The sequence below is a fragment of the Zea mays genome, chromosome 2 (assembly GCF_902167145.1).
Source record: "Zea mays cultivar B73 chromosome 2, Zm-B73-REFERENCE-NAM-5.0, whole genome shotgun sequence".
Lineage (NCBI taxonomy): Eukaryota > Viridiplantae > Streptophyta > Magnoliopsida > Poales > Poaceae > Zea > Zea mays.
This window is the reverse complement of record NC_050097.1, coordinates 94,235,290-94,257,535: the sequence shown is the minus strand read 5'-3', so window position 1 is coordinate 94,257,535 and position 22,246 is coordinate 94,235,290. Positions and strand designations below refer to the sequence as shown.

Genomic DNA, 22,246 nt, shown 5'->3' with positions numbered 1-22,246 from the left:
AAGAGTCTGGAGGATCACAGCAAGAGCGGGGTCAATGGCAGGAGGGGCAGCAGGGGCAGCACCACTGAAACTCCCAGCCTCATGATCATGAGTGCATGGAGGCATAGGAGGCGGAGGCGGAGGCGGGACCCCAAAGTCATCATCATCATCATCATCATCATCAGGGACTGCTGCACCCTAAGTCTCGAACTGGTGAAAGGTGGTATCCTCGGCCTGAGTATCAATCACTGGAGCAGGTGCCAGCACAGGATCCTCTGGAGCTGGACGGTAGGACCCAAAGAGGAGGCGAGAGGCCTCAAGAGTACCCTGGAACTGTGGTGGCTGAATCAGCTGAGCAAAGATGTGGCAAAGATAGTAGGCATACGGTAGCTGTCGACGAGCACATAGACCATCCAGTACGGTGTCCTCGATCTCACAAATGAGGAAATCCACAACATCAAACTCTGAGTGAGAGACCAGGGCACCAAGTAGCCAAAGCTGGATATGAGTAGCAGCCTCCCTGTAACCCATCCGCGGCAGAAGTGTCTGTCTCATTAGCTGATAGAGAAACTTGGCCGATGTGGTGAAGTCCGCCGGAGAACATCGCGACCCATCTGAGAAGGCGGTTGGAACAAAGCCATGACGTGAGCTGTACCAGGAGCAACTCCGCCGTGAGGGCGACGAGAAGGATCAGAGGTGCCATAGCACATGCTGTGAAGACGAGTCGATGACTCATTGAATCCAAACAACTAGTGAATCTGACTAGCATGAATGGTAACATCCTCTCGCTCAAATCAGAATCTCATCTAGTGGTGATCAGGGTCGATCCATACAGTAGCATAGAAAACTCGGACCCATTCCTCAACATATCTGTCGCTGGTAGTCAAAAGAGTGAGAAGTCTAGGCAGATAGGAGAGGTGTACCTCAGAGTCAGCACAGGTGGCTAGCAGAAACGCAGGAAGGTCCAAACGCCGGTGCACTCGCAGAGCAATCTGTGCAGACATCTGTGCTCTGAAGAAGGACTCCTGAATCCTGGTGCTGAAGAGATCAACTGCAGCAGGGTCCCTCTGAGCCGGTAGCCAAGTCTCCATGGGTACGTGTCTGAACTGACGTACCCATGCCGCTGTAGCACGATGAAGATCAAATAGCCTGGGATCCATAGTCAGAGGTCGCACCTCAGTCTCATCGCGCTCTCGAAAGTGAGCAGGTGGGATAGGAGGAGCGGAAGCGGGAGGAGGAGCAGTGGAAGCTGGAGTAGTGGAGGTGGTGGGTATGGCTGAGGTGGTGGATGGTGCAGGAGTGACGGGAGCAGGCGAAGCGGGTGGTGGAGTGGTAGCAGTGGTGGGAGTGGTAGGAGCGGAGGAGTGAGAACGAGAGGCAAGGCGACGAACTCGATAGGCAATCTGATCAGAAGGAATCTGTAACTGAGCTCCTCGCTTTGCCTGCTCAGCGGCTGCTGCTGCTGCTATCGCTTCTTGGGCTGCTCTGTCCAGACGCCGCTTCTTGTGGCCTTCCTGCTGCTCCAAATAAACAGTCTTCCCCTTGACCTGCCTAAAGGGGCGAGGAGGGTCCTCGTCATCTCCTCGCCTAGCGCCGACACATTCTTTGTGCGCGACATCCTGACCTGACTACTGCAAATGAGAGAGCGAAGCTAAGCACAAGATGATAACAGCCGATAGGATGTCAAAAGAACAAATAGCTACGTGGAAATCTCACACGAGAGGGAGAGAGTCCAGGCAGGATAGGAGACGGCTCACGGGCAGGCAAGGTCACTGAAATGACATAAGAGGTGAGCACATATTAGTCACATAGTCATAATTATATGAAATGTGAATAAATACATACACAGAGTGTTATGACATAGAAATTGAGAGTTATGGCGATCGAGAGGTCAAACGACGCGAAAACGGCGTTTGAACGAGAAATAGTGCCATATGAGGTTTGAAATTCAAATTGAGGCATGAAATGATGGGGAATTGAGCCGATACTTCACGAATAGGTTTATATGGGTAAATATGAGTGAAGTGTGCACTTGGTTTGTTTTGAGGCAAAGAAAATGGAATTTGGGCACTCGGCTCGGAATTGATCGCTCGAAACGGGGAATTGTGTGAAATTGAAGCCTGGTATATCGGATTGGTGTAAAATTGCGCGAATGTGTTACTGGAGGTGTTGTGAAGGTGCCTGAAAAGTTTGGGTTCAATCGGACCAATTTTGAGTGGTTGGTGCATTTCATCGAACATGTGATGTGCGGGGATTTAGGTTTTGAATGAAATGGCTATTGGTGGTGGGGAAACCCTCCCGAAGGAGCTAAGAACCTGCAAGGGATTCAATGGAGAACTAGGGCACACAACCATGCACTGGGATTCACTCCATTCACTGGATTTGATAGGAATTTGAAATGGGAGCAATAGAGGTGGAACATAAGCTGCACTGCTGCCTGAAACAGAGGGAAAGGAGAAGAGTAGAGAGAGCTGAGGCTTCTCACCAGAGAGGAGTGAAGAGGTCACTGTTTCACCGGAGCTCGGTCGCCGGCGAGAGCAGGTCGCCGGAGAGGGGAAGTCGCCAAGGGAGCAGAGAGGAGCCAGAGAGAAAATGAGAAGTGGAGGTCTCTGGCTCGATGGTCGGGCTGGAGGCCTTTTTTTAAAACGCATTATGGGCGCACCGGATAGTCTACAGTACATGTCCGGTGCACACCGGACAGCGCACAGGAAAAGAATTCTTGCGCGCGCGGCCGGTGCACCGGACAGTGCACAGTGCAATGTCCGGTGCACACCGGACTGTCCGGTGAGCCCAGACAGAGGGAAATTTTGAAATTTTTCAAATTTTCTATCTAGTTTTCAACCAAACCAAATCCCAACTTATAATCACACAAAATAACACTTGTTGGGACAGGTATTGGCACCCTAATATATTTTCTCATAATTTTCAAAATATGTTGCCATATGCTAGATAATTTTAGAGAAAATAGGCAAATGGTGAGATTTGCATTTTGGCGTTGCACTAGGAGTTTTCATGAAAGATTTGAGTTTTGAATACTCCCCCTAGGTGTAGTGCCTCATGCATATCTCAAGAACCAACAATTGCATAGTAAGTAAGAATTTAAGTACTAAAAGCTTAAAACTAAGACTTGTCAAGTTTGAGCCCCAGTTAATCTTTTTCACTCGCTTTGTTGGCGGTTATCTCAACTAGGTTAGGAAAGCCCTAGATGCAATACAAGAAATTTAAATATGCAATGCAAGCTTGACAACACCATTTGACATCTTAAATAAATTTTATGAGATCAAGTATATTTAATTCATTCCTCAACATGCAAAAGTGGATCTTATCAAGTGGCTTAGTGAAAATATCCGCTAATTGATCTTTCGACCTCACTCCTTCTAAAATGGTATCTCCTTTTGCAACATGATCTCTAAGGATGATGACGGATATCAATGTGCTTGGTGCGAGAGTGTTGTACAGGATTATTGGCAATTTTAGCAGCACTCTCATTGTCACACAACAAAGGTACCTTTTCTAGAACTACGCGATAGTCTAGAAGAGTTTGTTTCATATATAAAATTTGTGTGCAACAAGCACCATCGGCAATGTATTCCGCTTCGGCGGTTGACAAGGAAACACTATTTTGCTTTTTGGATGTCCATGATACTAGTGATCTCCCAAGCAAATGACACCCCAGAAGTACTTTTTCTATCAATTTTGCAACCGGCATAATCCGAATCAGAATAGCCAATTAGGTCAAAAGTAGCTCCTTTGGGATACCACAGACCAACGTTTGGGGTGTGCCTGAGATACCTAAGAATTCTTTTAACAGCGCGAAGATGAGCTTTCTTAGGATTAGATTGAAATCTAGCACACATGCAGACACTAAACATGATATCGGGCCTAGATGCGGTAAGATACAATAAACTACCAATCATAGAACGGTAGAGAGTTGGATTAACCGGGTTACCTCCCTCATCTAGGTCGAGATGTCCATTAGTTGGCATAGGTGTCTTGATTGGTTTGCACTTCTCCATGTTGAACCTTTTCAACAAGTCTTCGGTATACTTCTCTTGTGAGAGAAAGTTACCATCTTTCATTTGCTTGACCTGAAAGCCGAGGAAGTACGTTAGCTCACCAATCATTGACATCTCCAACTCCTTCGACATCAACTCACCAAATTCCTTACAATGATAGTCATTTGTCGAGCCAAAGATTATGTCATCAACATATACTTGACAAATGAAAATATCACCATTATGTTTCTTTATGAATAGAGTTGTGTCGACGGTGCCGATCTTGAAGCCCTTTTCGATGAGGAAGTCGCGAAGATGCTCATACCAAGCCCTTGGAGCTTGCTTTAGCCCATATAGCGCCTTGGACAACCTGTAAGCATGGTTAGGATATCTAGGGTCTTCAAATCCAGGTGGTTGCTCAACATATACAAGTTCATTTATGAAGCCATTTAAAAATGCACTTTTTACATCCATTTGATAAAAGCTTTATATCATAGCATGATGCATATGCGAGTAGGATATGGATGGCTTCTAGTCGAGCAACCGGTGCAAAGGTCTCTCCAAAATCAAAGCCTTCAACTTGAGAGAATCCTTTTGCAACAAGTCTTGCCTTGTTCCTTACAATCACGCCTTGATCATCTTGTTTGTTCCTGAGCACCCACTTTGTTCCAATGATTCTTGCATCTTGTGGAGGCTTCTCCAGGGTCCAAACTTGGTTATGGGTGAAGTTGTTTAGTTCTTCATGCATGGCGTTCACCTAGTCCGGATCATGTAGCGCCTCATCTATACATGTAGGCTCAACACAAGAAACAAAGGAGTGATGTTCAATAAAAGAAGCATGTCTATGTGATCGAGTAATAACCCCTTGTGAAGGACTCCCATTGATTTGGTTTGAGGGTGAGCTTGAAGTAGTGATGAATTTCTCCTGTCAACCATTTGGGAAGAAGATCCTGGAGCATCAACATCTTCGGCTTGTACCCTTGCTTGTTCATGAGAGACAAATGTATCTTCATTTGCATGCCTCTCATCTTTTTCATAATCTTGTGGTACATTTGATGAAGAAGGCTTGTCAATGTTTTGCACCTCTTCTTCATCTTCTTTTGGTTTGATAGCTCCAATTGGCATGTTCTTCATTGCTTCCCTAAGTGGCTCATCACCTACATCATCAAGATTTTCAAGTGCTCCTTGGGAGCCATTAGTCTCATCAAATTCCACATCATATGTTTCTTCTACCACGCCAGTGGCATGATTGAATACTCGATATGCTTTGGACTTTAATGAATAACCCAATAGAAAACCAATATCACAACGTCTTTGAAATTTTCCTAGGTGATGGCGTTTCTTGTAGATGTAGCATTTGCATCCAAACACCCAGAAGAAGGAGACGTCTGGCTTTTTCCCATTTAGCAGTTCATAGGGAGTCTTCACAAGTAGCCGGTGAGGGAATAGCCTATTTGATGCATAACATGCAGTGTTGACAGCTTTGGCCCAAAACCTCTCCGGTGTGTTATACTCATCAATCATTTTTTTGCAAGTGTGATCAAGGTCCTGTTTTTCCTTTCAACAACTCCATTTTGTTGAGGTGTATATGTTGCAGATACTTCATGCTTGATCCCAATCTCATCACAGTACTCATGAATGTTGGTGTTGTCAAATTCTTTACCATTATCACTTCTAATCTTCTTGATCTTGCAATCAAATTCATTTTGAGCTTTCTTGGCAAACTTCTTGAATATAGATGCAACTTCAGATTTGTCATGGAGAAAGAACACCCAAGTGTATCTTGAGAAATCATCAACTATCACTAGACAGTAGAGGTTGCCACCAACACTTACATAATTTGTAGGTCCAAATAAATCCATATGAAGTAGTTCCAGTGGCCTTGATGCTGACATGAAAGCTTTTGTAGGATGTGTATTAGCAACTTGCTTCCCAGCTTGACATGCACTACAAGGCTTGTCCTTTTCAAATACAACATCCTTTAATCCTCTAACCATGTCCTTCTTTAATACCTTCTTGAGTGTGCTCATCCCAACATGTGCAAGCCTCCTATGCCAGAGCCATCCAAGTGATGCTTTGGTGAAGAGGCAAGTTCTTAAGTCTGCATCTTCTAAGGTAAAATCCACTAAGTAGATATTGTTGTATCTAAATCCTTTGAACACCATTGATTCATCATCCATTTTTGATACAATAACCTCTGTTGGAGTGAATAAGCATTGAAGTCCAAGATCACAGAGTTGACCCACTGATAATAAGTTGAAGCTCAAAGGTGCAACCAAGAGAACATTTGAAATTGATAGATCATTAGAAATTGCCACCTTGCCAAGTCCTTGAACTTTCCCTTTTGAATTGTCCCCAAATGTGATTTTGTCTTGTCCATCAACATTCTCATCAAGTGAGGTGAACATCCGTGGGTTGCCTGTCATATGTTGTGTGCATCCACTGTCAATAATCCAATGGCTCCCACCGGTCTTGTAGTTCACCTACATCCACAGACAAATCAAGCTTGAGTTTTGAGGGCCCTATATTGCATAGGACCAGTGACTCTCTCAATCAAGGACATTGCAACCCAAATTTGTCTAGGTCTACTCTTGCTTGGTGGACCTAGGAATGTAACTTTGACCTTTCCATTTGCAACTTTTCTTAGAACATAATGAGCATTGAAAGCAAATGGTCTTGAGGGCTTAGGCAAGGGAGTTGGTGGTTTGGCTTTGCAGTTGTGGGCAAAGTGACCTTCTTTTCCACACTCAAAGCATTTTACAGGCTTATGAGTCTGCTTTGGCTTGTATTGAGTAGTAGCTTTCTTTTGCACAAAAGCATTATATCCAATACCACTCTTGTTGTTTTTTATGACAGTGTTCATGAGCAATTCATTTTGGAGGTAATGGCCCTTGTTGAACTTTTGCATACTTGTTGCAAGATGTTCATTTTCACTCTTAAGTTTCTTGACCTCATTTTTAAGCCTTTCATTATCCACTGCCAACTCATTGTTGAAATCATTGTTCTCAATGGCAACCTTTCCTCTAGTAGTTGCATCAATCAAGTATCTCTTCAATTTTTGGTTGTCTAAAGTCAAGACTTCAACTTTTTCGGTCAATTCATCATGTAGACTAGTTTGCTCTCCTTGACTCAAATCATCACATGAGGTTGCTACATCAATCTTAACAACAGGGTTAATAGCCTCATGTGTATTGCAAGATAAAAGTTCATTTTCAACAAGAAGATTATCACATTCAAATTTAATCTTAGTATAGTCTTCCTTGATTTTCACTAGTCTATCTTTCAACTCCCTATTAACTTCATTTAACTTGTCACATTTATCCTTAGCATCTTTTAGGGAGGATGTGAGCTCATTTATAGTGGATGACATAGTTTTGTTCTCTTCTTTCATTTCATCACTAGCTTTCATAACTATGTCATATTTGGCATTCAAAGATTCATTTTCATTTTTCAACTTATCACATTTAGCTTTTGACTTCCTAATGATTTGAGTGTATTCTTTAAGCAAGTCAGCTAGTTCATCATAGGAAGGTGAAGCAAATTCCTCATCACTATCACTATCACTATCATCAGTAATATCAATATCATTTTGTACCTTCCGTTCACCTCTAGCCATGAGGCATAGGTGAGAAGTTGATGATGGCGATGGTGGTGGTGAAGAGAAGTCCCAGGCGATGGTGGCAACTTTTTTGTCATTCTCTTCTTCACTTGAAGAAGATCCACTTGATGACTCAATGTCAGTGAGCCAGTCACCAACAATATATGCCTTTCCATTTTTCTTTTTGTGGAACCTCTTGTGCTTCCCATCCTTCCTCTTGAAGAATCTCTTTTCCTTTTTCTCATCATCGCTGTCATCTTCTTTCTTGCCCTTGAACTTGTTCTTCTTGGGCTTGTTACATTGATGAGCAAGATGACCAAGCTCTCCACAGTTGTAGCAATCCATTTCAGAAATGGACTTTCTTTTGCTGGAAAAGAATTTCTTCTTTCTTGAATCAAATTTTATGCCTTCTCTGTTGAGCTTCTTTAACATCTTGGTGGTCTTCCTCACCATTAAGGCAATGTTAGTATCAAGGTCATCATCACTTGAGGATTCTTCCTCAATTTGTACTTTACCTTTTCCTTTTCTTTCTTGATTTGCTTTGAGAGTCAAATCCTTTCTCTTGGAAGATGACTCATCCTTGTCATTGATGTGCATGTACATCTCATGAGCATTGATCTTTCCCAATATCTGTGTAGGTGTGGTAACTGAAAGATCCATTTGATGCAGCACAGTGACAATGTGCCCATATTTGTCAATTGGGAGGACACTGAGTATCTTCCTCACAACATCCAGTTGTGAAATTTGTGTAAGCCCCAAACCATTTACTTCCTCTACAAGAATATTGAGACATGAGTATATAGCATTGGCATTTTCATTAGCAATCATTTCAAAATAATTTAACTTTCTCATAGCAATGTGATATCTCTCCTCACGCTCACTCCTAGTTCCTTCATGTAGAGCACAAATGTCCATCCACAAATCATGAGCATTTTTATGATTTCTAACTCTATTAAACACATCTTTGCAAAGGCCTCTAAAAAGGGTGTTTTTGGCCTTAGCATTCCATTTCTCATAATTAAACTCTTCACCTACAAGATTTGTGGGATCTCTAGGTTCGGGGAATTCTTGTGTGGCGGCTTTGTAGGCACCAATGTCTATATCCTCTAAATATGCTTCCATATGAATTTTCCAATATGGAAAATTGTCACCATCAAAAACGGGAGGAGGTCCATCCCAACCGAACATCATTACTCTAGCGGTTAAGCTAATCTAAGAGCAACAAGGCTTTGATACCAATTGAAAGGATCACGATGCCCAAGAGGGGGGTGAATTGGGATTTTCTAAAAATCAACACGAATTAAAACCTAAGCAAGAGCCCAACTTCACCCCAAAGTCTAGCACTAAGAGAATAATGCTAGAAATATAACAATGCTAAGACAATACTTCAAATACTTGCTAAAAAATACACAATGTAAAATGCTTGAATTAAGTGCGGAATGTAAAGCAAGGTTTAGAAGACTCCTCCAATTTTTCCTGAGGTATCGAAGAGTCGGCACTCTCCACTAGTCCTCGTTGGAGCACCCGCGCAAGGGTATTGCTCCCCCTTGGTCCTCGCAAGAACCAAGTGCTCACTATGAGATGATCCTTGCCACTCCGGCGCGGTGGATCCCTCACGACCGCTTACAAACTTGAGTCGGGGCACCAACAACATCTCCACGGTGATCACCGAGCTCCCAACGCCACCAAGCCGTCTAGGTGATGCCGATCACCAAGAGTAACAAGCCATAGACTTTCACTTGACCAAGAGAAGCCTAATGCAAGTGGTGTGTGCTCTAGGTGTCTCTCGCTAGCGCTAATGAGGACCAAATGCGGGATTAAGATTCTCTAATCTCCTCATTAGGCTTTTGGTGCTTGCCATGCTCTACCAATGTGCAGAAATTAATGTGGGCAGCAAGACATTGAATATGGTGGGTGGAGGGGGTAAAAATAGCCCTCACCCACCAACTAGCTGTTGCAAGCAGTGTTCTGCGCATGGGCGCACCGGACAGTCCGGTGCGCCACCGGTGCGCCAACGGTCAACTCCAACAGCTAGTTCTGACAGCTAGCCGTTGGACAGATGGCACACCGGACAGTGAACAGTCACTGTCCGGTGCACACCGGACAGTCCGGTGCACTGTCCGGTGTGATATCCGGTGCGCCACTAAAATTCAACTCGGGAACCTTGCCTCTCGGGTTTCTACATGGGGAAACGCTTCCCCTGGGCTAGCCTGGCCCCACCTGGCAGAGGGCGCACCGGACAGTCCGGTGCCCCAAAGTCAGAAAACATACACTACACGACGGTTCACTTACAGCGACCTACGGTTGGTTGCTAAAACGACCTTCAGCGACCTACGGTTGGTCGCTAAAAACTTTTAGCGACCCATAAGGATGGTCGCTGTAAGTGCCGTCGCTAAAGGCTTTAGCGACCGACATCTTTTTAGCGACCGACCGTCCGTTGCTAATATTGTATATTTAGCGACCAACCGTGGGTTGTTGTACTGTAGATTTAGCAACCAATCATGAGTCGTTATACTATACAATTAGCAACCAACAGAAAGTTGCTCCTAGTTATAGTCGTTAATAATGATAATATACCATTAATTAGCATTCAACAACTGTTATATATACAAAAGCATCACAAATCACCAATTTTTATACACATAATCACATAGATATACAAATTTAATTAGTATTGCACAATGATAGATCCACATCACATAAACCATCAACAAGCACCACAACAAAATCATTCACAAAACCTACACATGTTATTATATTTTGCACATATTTACAAACACTTTACAAAATCATTCACAAAAGTACCAATGCTTCAAGTGAGTCACAAAAGCCTTCACAAAAGCACTCCAACTTCTTGTATCCTCTTGTTTTAAGGCACAAGCTTGTAGGGGTTGTGATGTCGGCACTTACTTGATGTCTACAGTAAAAATGAAGTGTTAAAGATAGATCACAATGAATGCAGATATCTCTAATTTTATGACTCACTTCTCTCTTCAAAACTTGTTCATATGGCAGTGGTTGCCCCAGATCTTGATCATATGGCAGTGGTTGCCCCAGCTATAAAGTTCTGTAGCTGTTCAAATCTTGTTCATGCCCATAATGAGTTCTCATGGCGCCCTGATCACCACACTCCTCTATATGCATGTTTAACCTGTCGACCAATACATCTCCATAGATCACTTCACACAAAACATGACTGAAATGAAATACTAAGCATGATTTGAGTAAAAGGTGTTAGGTAGATTCCTCGATCATATACGTTTTTAATTTGATCTTATCTCTTTGAGTCTTGTTGTTGTTAATTTGAGCTATAATCTTAATCTTTTTCTGATATGTAAAAAGCAATCCACAAATTCATTACCACAACAGCAACAAACTTACAAATTATTGGTGACTGAGTTGCAAACTAACTTCCACTACAATGTTAGGGTCGCTATATGATTTTATCTAATGCTATTTAACAAATGGCCTACGTGAACATCACAATTGTTAATAATTTCCTAATGTAATATTGTAGACATGATCAAGGGTGAGAGCTAATTTGTTCACAAATTTAGAAATCAAAGATCTATCACACTTCCTAGCGCTAAGATTATCAAAATATTAAGAAAGCAAACAAAGTGGCACCATTATCTCTAAAAATGCAACTACAAAAAAGAGGATCCACATTGCTTCAGAAAGATGGAAATGTTTGAAGCAGAGAGCTTTTGCGTAGACAAAGGACAGATGATTTGGCCATGTGTGCTTGCATAGTGGCACTGGTGACTTTGTGACAAAAGTGCATGTTGGTACGGCGATGCACCGTTTCAGGCAGCGCAACGAAACGAGCCAGGGAATGATGCTGATGAGTGTTGAGTCTTTCACGGCGACGGTTGGCCCGTGAACGGAGGAAAGCAAGAGACCGTTGCTAGCTATGTTATGCTTATCAGGAAGCGTGTGTCGAGTGTCGACGTCGTACGTACCTTGAGGCTGAGCGTGTAGAGCGCCGTCGCGTCGGGCGCGGTGGCCACGTTGAGGTGCAGCACGGCGAGGCCGAGCGCCTGCACCCCGGCCACCAGCCTCAGCAGATACCCGGGCCGCCGCGGCGCCATCACGCGGAGGCTGGCGTGCGCGTCCACCACTAGGCCCACCTCCATGTCCGCCACCATGGAGGCGCAGCTCGCCTCGTCCTCCACGGCCATGACGGCGTCCTCCCGCGCCGCCGCGTGGCGCCACGCGTACTGCAGGTACCGGAAGAACCGCTCGAACGGAGGCGGCCGCGCCTCAGGAGGCGCCGCCCCTCGCTGCGTGCCGCGGCGTCCGCTGTCGCGCCCGCGCCACTGTTGCCGGCGGACGCGGGGTCACGGCCTGGTGTTCGTTGCGCCGGCGGACGCGCAGTCACGGGCGGCTCGACGACGTCCATGGCTCGAGGAGAGAGGTGAGGGGAGAGATAGAGGCGGCGGCGGCTGGGAGAGAAGCCAGGGCGCGCGACTGCTAGGTTTAGGTAGATGGGCCCCTAGTGGGCCTTAGGGTTAGGGAGGGTTTTCTTTTTTTTATTTATTTCGAAATGCATTTTTAAATTACTCAAAAATTCATAAAAAATTTATGAAATAAATAATAAATATTTGAATAAATTATTACGAATGCAAATAAATAATAAACATTTGAATAAAATTTATTACCCTATTTATCGTAATAACTAAATTCATTATTTTTAGTTGATGGCTTTTATAGTGTTACAACAACTCAGATATTGCATCATCCACTGTATGATGCTCGCTAAACTCATCATCATTGTTACCATGATTCACCACGCAATTTAGCGATCAATGTTTACTTGTTTTAATTAATTTTTAGTCACTAACATCTACAGGTACGTTCAAGCTATAAGATTTGATATTGCTCTATAGCGACCCACCGATAGTCCCCGACGACATCTATAGCGACCAACCATAAGTTGTTAAATTTCTAGACTTTTAGCGACCAACCGACTGTTGCTACAAAAGGATTTAGCGACTGACCGTCAGTCCCTAACCTTTAGCAACCAATAGTTGGTACCTAATAAGGGTCGCTAAAGATCAACCGTCGTATAGTGATATTTTCTATTTTCTGCTGTTTTTCAAATCAGTTTTCGTTCTAACTTATGAGTATGTTCTAGAGTGTCACCTAGCACTATATGTGAGTGTGAATATGCACCAACACTACACTGGAACTCTCTTGGTCAAACTACTCATCGACAACCCCTTTTTATAGTACGGCTAAAACAAAATAAAAGACGTAACTAAATCACAAGTGTCCACAACTCCTTGACACTCGGACTATGTAGTACTTCACTTTTTGTTTCGTCGTTTTAGTCGTCGCTTTGAGTTCTTATCTCCGGGATTATTTTCACCGTTGTAGTACTTCTACCTGTAATGCGACCTAACTTACCATTTGTCTCTGCAAAACACACGTTAGTCACATATAACATTACGTTGTCATTAATCACTAAAACCAACTAGGGGCCTAGATGCTTTCACCACCCAAGAGTGATCGACATAATGTAGATTTATGACAAGCCAACAGGATATGAAGGAAATTTCGGCAGCATAACCTCGCTATTCTCCAACTGCACGCCAAATATGGTGTAGTGTGGAACATTGAGGTTATGCCACCAAAATTTCCTTCGAATTCCGGATGGGTACGTCTCATGAGACGAACTTGTCTGAAATGGGTGACACATAGGTTACGCTACTAACAAATAAAATAACACATGCTAATAAGATAGTAATTGACTAAAAATACTATAACACACTTCACAAACTAAATAATAATGCATAACAATATGAAATTAATATAACTTGAACCACTAAATACAAAATCATGTGCTATTAATGAAATCAAAACAAACAAAAATACATGCTAATATGGAATTGAAGTTAAATGTTATATTAATTAATAGAATGAAACTGACATGTCAACACATCATTAACTAAACCTATGATTAATTATATTTTAAATGCATAAACATATAACTAATCAAAAGTAATGCAAACGGCTTAATCAAACAAACAATTTCATCTAAACATTGATTGCATAAACTATTACTTACTAATTTTGGTGGCTAATTAAAAATGGTCACCGAAAATAAATAATAAAATACAAAAAAACTAAACTCTCGAGACGAAATTGTGATGGTCGATGCTATGGCGTGGCTGCCGAAGTCAGAGACAGGTCGCGTGTGATTGGTTGGACACTGGGGCGGCGCTTGAGCCCGTGTCCAGCAGATGCGCGTGGGGAAGGGGCGTTGTCCGCGAGCTCTCACCCAGAGCGCGACCGAGGGGCGGCACCGGCAAACACGCTGGCGCAGGGCGGCACGTCGGAGGCGCAGGACGACGCGGCGAGTGCTGCCGCACGTGGGGGTGGGAGCCGGTGGCTAGAAAGATGCAGCCGTGGGTGGCGGCGCGGCGAGCCGAATGCGGACGTGAGGGTAGTGCCATCGGGCACAAGCGCGCGTCGTCGGAAGCGAGCAGGAAGAAACGAAAATAAGAAAGAATACAGGGGTTCGGTGGTAAAACGGTTAAATTTCGGCGGCCAAAGCATGGGCAACCAAAAATAATATAAATTTTGGCGGCCATGGGCCTAAGCCGCCGAAATTTTCTTTATTTTTGTCGGCTAGTAAAAACCACCGAAATTTACTAGTTATATTTGGCGGCGAGGGTGAAGCCATTAAAAATCATTCGAACTCATGTAGTGCATCCTTCTAGGCTATGTTATATGAATTGCGAGGTCACTTTTTTCAGGATATCCAGAGCTCTTTTTATTTTAGAACTGAAACGTATCGAGATCTCCAGAAGAGGGAGGCATGATGAGTTGCAGGGTTCATAATCCAAAATATATGCAGGTTTTAAGCTTCATTAGTCCTAAAGTTCAATTGTAAATTGTTTTAGTTCGAATCTTTATCTATACTATAGATCCAGTTTTTCTTTTTCATTTCTTCATGGATAGATTTGATGTCACCCTCCAGCTTGATGAGGGAGGGGTCAATGGTTCCGAGGAATTAAACCACATGTTGGAGTGAAGCTTCATGTTAGTTTCAGAACGTTGTGCAACTGTAGCTTATGGATGTTAAATCTATTCTACTTGTGTTAGATGCTTTATGCTTGAATTATATGTGGATGCTGAAAAACGTATGTACAATCTTGTTGTTTGATGAAATTGTATGCACGATTTGGTGTCAATGCAATTAAATGCTAATTTTTATTAATTAATGAAAAACTAAAAACTTTATAAAACCACCATGTTAGCTGCCATGCCACCAAACTTTATGACCAAAAAATTGTCACAACTTATTTGCCATGTTCGCTGCCATGTCACGTACCATCTTATCTCACGTGATGATATCAATAGTCACAATTTTTTCCCACATCGACTGCTATGCGAACCCATTAATGACGAACATATCCATCACAAAACTGACATGTGGCAATGACCTAATGCTACACTCTATGACGTTTTGGACTTCGTTCATGATAATTTAGGGCAATATAGATTTTATGACGATACATTTTAGGTCACTACATTTATGACGTTTTGTTGTCTTTCGCCACAAAAGTTCTTTTATCACACACCTTCTGTGATGATGACCTTTTCATCACAGAGTCATCTATGGCAAAGAAATTTCTGTTTGTGACATAATAATATCATAAAAGGTCACATGTGTTGTAGTGACATTCAGAACACCTGTGACACACCTTAGAGGGAAATCTACCAATGCTTGCGCCCTAGACAACAGTGACCTAACCATACCATGCCCTAGTCGTCGTCGACCGACATCTCTAGGCCCACACCAAACTTCTGCTTGCCACCAGGAGCATTGCCAAATGGTATTAAGTCTTCTCTCTCAGTTCGCTTGGTTACGCTTGCCACCTAGGTCACATTAGATTGCTCCTCGAAGTTCTTCATGGTTGTTGCATGAAAACTTTGAAACGACGGCGATGGCACTGGTGGCGAGGAGGTTCTAGTGGCTGGATGGTCGAGCTATATGGCAAGCAGAGAGTGCAACAGGTGCTGTTCATTTTGGGGTTTTCCCCTTATTATTAAAAAAAGAGGAGCAAGGGGGCCAGCCAGGCTGGGCCGCTTAAAGGCCCGTAAGCCGAGCAGCCCAGTCGGCTGGTAAATGCCAGGGCACTTTGGTGCCTCTCGCAGAGACCATGGGAGAGAGGGCGGTTAGGAGCTGAGCGGCGGCGGCTGGCTGAACGACCTCTCTGAGTCCTTCGGCGAGATTGGCCAGCGGTGATGCTCATCCGTTTGCCTCCTCCTCCCCTTCTCGGCTCCTTAAAAGGCATGGGCGGAAAATCCCCTGGAGCTTCACCCTGGAAACGCGATGTTTTCTGTTCTCTCTTCCTTCCACCATTTCAGTCGCGATTTTGGATCAATTCGATCGTTCCTAGTATTCTTGTGTTGAGAGAGCCATTGGTGATTGGAAGTGAGAGAAAGTGGAGCTGCGCTCGTGGATTTCTTGCGCCCTGTTGCTGTATTCCAGCGCATGTGCGGTGCCGTTCTGTTCTGATTGTTGTCCACCGTGGCCTGGTGCTTGGGCTCCCTGTTGTGCGGTGTTCCTCTTCCCGGGCTAGTGCCATGGACGTCTCCCTCGGCTCCGGCAGCGGCTCTAGTATCTCCGTCAACCTCCCGCCGTGCAGGTCCGAACGTGGGCTGCAGAATTGGTTTTCTGGGACAGAACCTTGTGTTCGCTGAGCTGGTCTTCCCACGTAGACAATCTACGTGCTGTGAGTTACCCGTTGCCTCTCTATATTTATTGAGTAATTTTGTGCAATCTGCTAGTATTATTTACTTGGGTGTGATTGCACAATTTGTGGGCGGATTTGATTGCTCTATGATGATAGCGGTGTAGTGAGACGACGTGACACTCTGGGTTTTAGTGTGTTGTTATTTTCAGCATTAATATTATTTATGTCTAGTTATTTCTTTCAATATTATGCAGGTTGATTATTTAAGTTCATTATTGTTCCTAAATCCTTGTGCACCCTGTTTTGATCTTGATATTCATGCTTGATTTCTAGGATCATAATAATTATTCTAAAACCCTGATTTGGTAAGGTAGGACTGTCACGTTAGTTGAGAATCTCTGATCACCACTTAGCTTTGGAGGGTTGTTTAGTGCAGCAACCCGCTATTTTGAGAGCAATATCTTAATATAAACAAATATGTTTATTTGTTAAATCTGCCTTCTTCATCTACAAGCCATGTTTTATTTACAAATGGACCTGGATAGCTATGTTTCATGTTTTCATTTACTAGAATTGCTACAGTTTATTGCTGTTATAATTACATATGGCATTTATCTGTGTTATATGCTTGTTTTATTCGAAATTAAAATATTTCATTTATTTAAATATTTTGAAAGTATGTCACTTATTTATCTAAAATTACAACAACAAGATGCTATTTTATTCGGAAAGGCGTAGGCAAGGAGGTAATGGCGGCTTCCGCGACGCTCCCAAGCATTAAAGTGCGCCGATCTGGGACGACTAGGTGGGAGAAGTGGTTGGGGATGTTGGGAGGATCTCCGCCATCGACTGGTGGTGACAGGGATCATGGCTAGACTTCATAGAGGCAAATTTGGCAGTGGCACGTTCGTCGGTGAATAATATAGTATATAGAGAAGGTAGGAGGTCAACGATGACATGTGGGCCTCCAGTGTCAATGTAGATTGAGCGAGCGTGCACTCGTGCGCAATTGACCGAACTATCCTGACTATCAGCTACTTCGAGTGGAGAGGGGTTGGGCATGTGTGGCTTGCTAGCGCTGAGCAAAAAACCATCTGGTCGACTCAGTGCCACTATGTTAACTTTATTCTTCTCTAGAATTAGAATTTAAGTTTAAACTTTAAATTGAGATCCAAATTATTTCACAATTTGTATGAAATTTAAAATCAACTACAAAAATTGTTTAGCAATGTTTGGGCACATTTCATGGTAATGATTTTATACAAAAATAATTTCCTCCCTTTATTTATTTGGAAATAATGAGTTACATATGGTGAAACAAAATACTTCATGATTCTTTGGAGTTACAAAAGTTACAATAGGGTTGTGCATTATAAAAATCGAGTGTTACAAAATTCTAGACAATGTTGTCACCACTTGCTAGCACTCATAAGCCATCTATTAATAAGGAGTCACTAAAGATAAGATTGTGTATAAGCACTAGTCGTACACCTTCTCTCACTACTCCAATTGTGTACACGTAGGTCAACTAGAGCAACAACTTAAAGGCAACGATCATATACAAATGTGGGTCCTAGATGATCAATCTAGTATATATCAATTATATGCTAAGACTATAACTAGCATAATGTTGCATAAAGTAAATACTAAGTAAAGTAATTACAAAGTAAAGTAAAGGAAGAATAACATCTTAGACAAAGTAAAATCTTATGAAAACAAAAGGTACGACTGCTATACTAGCTAACCTATTTGGCTTTGAAAACTCAAGCAAAGCTCACTCTACTTTAACTCGCAACTAGACTATCCTACTAAAGATAAAGTGGAACTAGACTAAGCTTGTTCTTTTCTTCTTACTTGCTTTCAAGAATGGGTAAGGGAATGTTTCCTTCTACTTATACTACTCCAAATGGACCCATGGATCTTTATTGTTAACCTTGTAAGCCTTAAGTGTAACCTGCCATTGATTGAAGGGTAGAGATGCACCGAAGTTGTTGTTTCATTCATTTAAGCATCCTTGATGGTGATAGAGATTAATGGGGCCAAAATTGTGGTTGTGGAACCTAGGGGAAGTCGACCAACCCCCTTTATGGCATGTGGTTCCTCTGCTACAACTGTGTCCCCTTGGAAGCTTCTATACTGGGTATTTGAGCTTGTGGGTCAATCACAAGGTTAATGGTTTACCTTACATGTGGGTCATTAAATTCTTAGGTTTTCATCTTCCACTAATCAGGGGAAGCATAAGCTTCATCTAAGGGTGGATAATGGTCCGAGAGAGTGTGTCGTGGATTATGGTAGCTTGGGAGGCTAGTTGGCCATAAAGGTGTGGTCGGACGACCACATATGGTGGCCCATTACCCCCATATCCTTTATTAAGATTTAATCTACCTAGAAATGCCCATGGTACAGATGGAACTTGTTATTTGATAAAATATTCTCATGTTATGGTTGTCTTCCTTTCACTCTAAGGTACTTGATTCATTCTTGTGTATGTCAAAGTATGGCATTGTCACCATTAATAGCTAACTTCTACCAGCTCAAGCCTCACCACTAGAGTTGTTAAAAGTGTATTTGGTGTGTTGGTGAATACTAGTTTAATGAAGGTTGCATTGGACCTGATGTTTTGCATTGAATTTCACATGTGCATGAGGTATCGCTCAAAGAGTTTCTCACTACCAAGTCACCCAACAAGATGTCAACGCCAGTTGGATGGCCCCTTTTAGATGATTGCCCCATGAATTACGTGCATGACAAATACATGCTAACTTGGGCTAGCTAGAAGAGGACCTATGAGAAATAAGGAGGTTCCATCGCTGGTACATGGAAGTAGCAAAACCACGCCTACACTGATTTGATGTAAAAATTCCAATGGGAGCATTCTAGTTTGTCGAAGACACCAAAATCATCATAGATTTCCACAATGTACATAGTCTACTATGGCGCAAGGTCCTCAACATCAATCACATCACCTTGTTTGCCCTATAAGTTTATTATGAGTTCCACTCTATTGCATGACTATAGATACTTTAGGAATGAGAGCACCTAAATAAGGGTGAATAGGTGATCCTGCAAAATAGCTTCAAAACACACAAATTTGGTCTAATAAATGTGTTAGAGTAAACTAGAACCAAGTTTGAATGGAGAAGATGGTAAAAAAGTTCCCTTAACTTGATTTCACTTTCAAGATATGGAAGATTCTATGAGTAATAATCCAAGTGAGTTGAGAGAACTTCGGAAGAGGGAAAAATCTCAATAAAGTAAATGAGACAAGAGACACATCGATTTTTATCTCGTGGTTTGACCAAACCCTACCTCCACGTTGTGGTGTCCTCCTTTGGACAAGGGTTGCAATCAACCCCTCTCAAGTGATCACTTAGATCAACTTGAGTGCCACAGTTTCTTCCTTATATCAGTATTCCCGTTTGTGAGGAATCTCCAGAACTTGGAGTCTCACACAGTCTTACAAAAATATCACAGCCACAACTCAGAGTAAGGAATGGAGATAGAATACACACACAAAAGCATAACGCAGCAACACACGTAGGAAAGCCATGAAATGAGTGCAAGAACATAGTATCACAATGACAGGACAAAATTGGTGCTCGAATCTCACTAAAAACCCTAGAAGGCGTGGTCGCAGAGTTTCAAATTGTTGCTATGCTCTTGAGATGCTTGGGTACAGGTAGGAGGCGCCTAGGCGTACCTTTTATAGCCCCAAGGTGCCTAGCAGTCTTTGGCTTCTTCATATGGAAGCCCAAAAAATTCCTATCTGTGGGCGCACCAGACTGGGTCCTGTAGATCATAGACTGGGATCCTGATTGGCCACCTTCCTTAGCTAATGGGCACCAATTTGGTCTGGTGTGCCAACGGACCATCCGGTGATGTAAGCTAGCCGATGATTGCCATAGAGTCGTTGCAGATAGCCGTCAAGTGATTTTTGAAGGAAAATCCCGAGAACACACTATTCATCTAGGTGGCACGAACCCAGTCTGGTGCTCCCCAGACTAGACTAAGTTAGACTCTTTTGAGCATAACTTCTCCAAACTTTTTTGGATTTTCTTAGTAGCTTCCCTACGACTTAGACAAACATAGTTAGCACTTAATACAATTTACTAAGTGTTGGAAACATACCTTTTTGCCATTGTTTCACTAGGGTTTGTAATATGTCAAAAACTAAGTTCAAAAGTCACTTTTCTTGCATAAAAGAGTCAGTACCCAAACCAAGGTGCAAGAAACATAGTATAAGGTATGTGCAATTTGTTCAAATATTTTAAACATCATGTTTTTGTAGTTTTACCCAAAGTTGCACTTTTGGCTTTCATTTCTACTCATTTGGACGCGTTGCCTTCAATTTGCTCTTGCTAGAACATGTCCTCATGCTCATATTAAAGTAGTTAGTCCAATGTGGTGTGTTGAGCACTTAATCACCAAAATAGGTAGAAATGGCCCTATGGAACATTTCCCTTTCAATCTCAAATTTGACTAACTAAAGCACTTAAAAGAGAGAAAATGAAGCTCAAACTCAAACTAAAAGAGATTCACATAGGATTTGGCATATTTGGATCCTTTAGCCACCATGTGTTTTGTATTTTGCAATCAAACTCATTTTTCTAACTTCTAAGTGAAAAACTCTTGGTTTTGCAAAACAAATCAGTTTCAAATTCTTGTTTTGATCAAACTCCCAAAAACTCCCCCTTTTATCGTAAGATAACCATTCCCACACATGAGAGTAGTTTTTGCAATAAGGGGCACCTCTTTGCTATCAAGAGGGTTTTGATCTAAATGACAAGTTAAAAGCTCAAAACTTTTTAAAACTCTAATTGGTGGTTGATCCAGTTGCTTTTAAGTCTCCAAGAATTTCATTAAAGCTCTTCTCCCTATGGTCCAACCTACATTATTATTTCTCCAATAATTTGTTAGTCCACAAATAGTTGTCAATAATTATGAAAACATCACTTCGGGGCCTAAATGCTTCACACCCTTGAAGAGGTTGCTGCCCCCCTCAATAGCAGGCTTCGGCTCGAGTGGACTCCAGTCGCGGAAGAAGTGATATTGGGTCCGTCAGCAGAAATAGTGGAAGCTGGCTTGACTGGGACAACTGTTAGAGATTGCTCTGAATGACACCAATCATCATCGTCTTGCTCCTCCACCATAAAGATGGTTTCACCCATCTGATCTAGACCTGCATGCTCAAGAATAGAGGATGGACTAGGCAAAGTCTCATCAAAAGTCACCTCATAGGTCTCCATGATACAGTTAGTTCCATGGTTAAGAACACGATAAGCATGGGAGTGAAATGGATAACCAAGAAAAATACCGTCAGAAGATCGTGACTCAAACTTGTCCAGATTTCCTTGCTTCAAAACAAAGCATCTGCAGTCAAACACTCTGAAATGGATAACTTTGAGCAGTCGTCCAAATTGCAACTCATAAGAAGTTTTGTTCAGAAAAAGCACAAAGAAAGATGTGATTGGCCACATGACAGACATTGTTGATTGCTTCAGCCGAAAAATTCCTAGGAGTCCTATGCTCATCAAACATCGTATTGGCCATCTCAACAAGTGTTTGATTCTTGCGTTCAATAGTGCCATTTTGCTGAGGCACATATGGAGAGGAAAACTGAGTCCCAAAGAAGCTCAAAAGGTCTCAAATGATTATTTTTAAATTTGTGCCATTGTCACTATGAATCGCTCTCATGGAATTTTTGGAAAACTCATTTTGCAACCTAAGGATCCAATCCCGAGCATGAGCAAAAGCCTCATCCTTCGCCATCATAAAGAGCACCCAAGAATAGAGAGAAAATTCATCGACAATCACCAGCACTTACCACATCCCCCCTCCCGAAAGAGCAAGCACGAGCTAGACCAATAGTGTCCATGTGAAGCAATTCGTGAGGCTACATGGTCATCACCTTGGTCACCGAGGAATGGAAAGCATCAACCATCTTGCCATGACGACAAGGTGACAGA

The 22,246-nt window shown here is 42.6% G+C and overlaps 1 long non-coding RNA gene and 1 pseudogene across 1 annotated transcript; both read right to left on the bottom strand.

Annotated features, from left to right (window-relative positions):
* Window positions 1-10,254: 10,254 nt before the first annotated feature.
* On the bottom strand, window positions 10,255-10,791 carry LOC103646708 (uncharacterized). Its single transcript, XR_562394.3, has 2 exons — window positions 10,558-10,791; window positions 10,255-10,489 (listed from the first exon to the last, which is right to left on the bottom strand). It is a non-coding gene; the product is annotated as an uncharacterized lncRNA (long non-coding RNA).
* A 587-nt stretch (window positions 10,792-11,378) lies between these two features.
* On the bottom strand, window positions 11,379-11,974 carry LOC103646707 (transcription factor bHLH96-like; annotated as a pseudogene).
* Between the last annotated feature and the right edge of the window lie 10,272 nt (window positions 11,975-22,246).